This window comes from Penaeus monodon, chromosome 24 (genome assembly GCF_015228065.2).
Source record: "Penaeus monodon isolate SGIC_2016 chromosome 24, NSTDA_Pmon_1, whole genome shotgun sequence".
Classification (NCBI taxonomy): Eukaryota; Metazoa; Arthropoda; class Malacostraca; order Decapoda; family Penaeidae; genus Penaeus; species Penaeus monodon.
Genome location: NC_051409.1, coordinates 3,066,459 through 3,069,411, shown reverse-complemented (window position 1 = coordinate 3,069,411; position 2,953 = coordinate 3,066,459). Strand labels below are relative to the sequence as shown.

At 47.6% G+C, this 2,953-nt stretch overlaps 1 pseudogene; it reads left to right on the top strand.

Moving 5' to 3' along the window:
* Positions 1-2,760, top strand: part of LOC119588798 — a 6,398-nt pseudogene extending 3,638 nt beyond the window's left edge.
* Positions 2,761-2,953: the final 193 nt, after the last annotated feature.

Genomic DNA, 2,953 nt, shown 5'->3' with positions numbered 1-2,953 from the left:
CCTGCCCTGCATCTGACAGGCTCACATGAACCCTGTGATTTTTCTTCGCAGAAAGTGGAGGACCCTGAGGAGCGGTATGAGGAGCTTTTGACAGTGATCGGTTCCGGTGATGATGCTGTGAAAGTTTCCGAACTGTTGTGCCAAGGTGCTCCTCTCGAGCCTGTGGGTAGTCTGTCTACACACGCTCTGTCCCTTGCAGTCACATCCAACCGCCGCAAGATAGTGAGTCTCCTCATCGCTGCTGGGGCTCCTCTCACCTCCATGGCTGGGGGCCTGACTCTCCTGCAGCAGGCTTGGAACTCCCCTGATGTCACAATCCGAGTACAAGTTCTCATCACTAGGGTAAGAAACTTCTACAAAAAGGCATTTCTGTCTGAAGATCACCATGAATAGAACTATCTTGCTTACATTCAGCCTATAGTATGATTTGATTACAATATTCTCCAATTGACACTCTAGTAATTGAAATGATGGAATTCAACCCCCAGGCTTATAAGAACAGGCTGGCTTGGGAGAAGCTGCAGCTTCCGCCTCGTGAACACCTTCTCCACCAGGGTATAGACCGCATGCTGGACACTCTAGGAGGCCCAACGCCATGGCGGACCAAGTGGAAATTCTTGGGTGTGAAGACGCTCACGGCTCTTATGTGCACAGCTGCCCAGTTTAATTGCACCCTCACAGTGTTCTTTCTGCAACAGGCAGGGGCTCAGAGCTTCCTGTTGAGTGAGGGTGGCCACACGTCCCTCCACGTGGTGCTCCATTATAAACACTGGAGTCTTGCAGCTGTCATGGTTAAAGACATGAGCGCAAGCCTTTACATATCTGACTCGTCGGGTATTCTGCCAAGGGACATCATGCCCAACTACTTACGAGAGGAAATAGAAGAGGTTAGTGTTTTTGTTACCTACCTGTTTATTTCTTCTTTATAGAATATCTTGTACTGTATGTCTTTTATACTGTTGGTAGAACACAAATATTTTTGTCATAGTACTATTTCATTACACAATATATGTAAATATAATTATAAAAATGAGAGCAATTTTTTTTTTATCACACACAGGCTTTGCATGCAAAGGAGAAGAGGAAACTAGATGATATGTATGAAAAACTGAAAGATGAGAGCGAAAAAGAAGATGTAAAGCTTATAATCCACCAACAGACGACCTCTTCTCCATCTATCAAAACTCAGACAGCAGCAACAGCGTATGAAATTCCGTCTTACCTCTCCTCTATGTCTGTGCATCACTGTCAGTAGCAGCACAGAGAGGACTTCTGCAGCTCATGTATATGACTGTGAAAGTCTGCGGGATACATCCAGACACAAGTGGTTGATTACACCAACGATACCACGCGCTTCACTGCAGCAGCCCATGGCATCTCCGGCTGTGTGGCTCTCCTCCTGGATCTTAAAGCCAATCCTCTGCAGCCAGACAAGTACGGGCACACGGCCTTGCATTTTGCTGCCATGAACTGCCACGACTCAACCTACCAGCTCCTGGCAGCAATGGTTCATGATGAGGAACCAGTGAGCGGAGCAGGTACTGTGCCTTCAGAAATCAAAGAAAATGTGGATAAGTATCTCAAGTTGTACCGAAAGACGGAAACTGCTATCAAGGATAACACTAACCTTCCAGAAAGAGCTGATCCGGCAGAAGCAACAGTGACTTTACTCAAACAGGTGGGCTTGAGTGACATCATAGATGACTGCAGTGACTTCAGTGTTGACTTCAGTGAGGGTGAGGCAAGGGAAGTGAGCACAGCAGTCCAAAAGGAATGTCAGATTATTGCCGATGGAGTAGCATTACAAGACAAGACTTACGAGGGTACCCTGACACTCGTAGGGAGTTCATCCGATGGCACACGCTTATATGCACCGGATGAATGTGACATTAGCTTTGTTCTTTCAAATATCCCAGATGTTGAGGTCAGGGTGTGGAACAGAACGAGCGGGAGGTTTTAGACTGTGGACACAGGCTCAGAATCGAGGTCAAGCCCAGCCACCAAACTTTCAGGGCAACACACTCATTGAAAACTTCTACAGCCTCATTACGAGCTACCGGGAATGCCATACCCTGCATGACAAGCGACTGAGCGTTGTTCCCCCTGGGGTGACAAGGACCCGGGGGGGTGTCCCTGTCCTTGCGTGGCAGGGGAGCCAGTACCCCCCTCCTACTCGTGGGCGTCAAACCTGGTGCCGGTGCTCCCTCTTCCCTGGCCCAAGGACGTCTGAGACCAGCGCTGACCCCTCCGGACATTCAGGAGGTCCACCTCAGCAACAAGGCAGTGGAACTTGGCGATGCAGCTTTGCAGGAGCCGAAGTAGCGGTAATCAGCCAGCTCTTGCCTGGGGAAACGACGGGTGTTTCTGCCCTGCAAGACGCTGCTGTCCCGTTTGAAGGCCGAGGTGTGGATGCCCCGAGACGTGAAGTCGCTCTACACCTGGTGGGATTCCCCAGTGGAAGATTCCCATTCCGGCCGGATTCGCGTCAAGAACGCCTTTCTCAACGTCTTGGAACGGAAGCGAAGGGAGGGACTCGAGTGGCACGAGCAGGACCCGCTCAAGTGGATGATCAAAGTGTTTTTGGGAAATGTGCAACGCTGACGTGGGGGTTTTCGCAGAGCAGGATGAGGTGCAGCCGCGCGAGGTCCTTGTGCCAAGAAAGTGTACGCTTACTTCGGAGGGGATTTTGAGAAGCCGAAAGTCGGCGACGGGGGTCCGGATATCATCGAGATTCTCGAACAACAACTTCAGAATAATTGATCATCTTAAGAAAGGATGCATTTAGATTTAAATCTATTTGTCTAGCTTACTTATATATTTAAAAAATAAAATTTTATATAAAATTATAAAAAAATTTATAATATAATTAAAAAATTTACAAACAGAAAAACACACAAATACTCGACACTAAATTATTCAAATAATCATATTACATAAATATAATAATATTTAA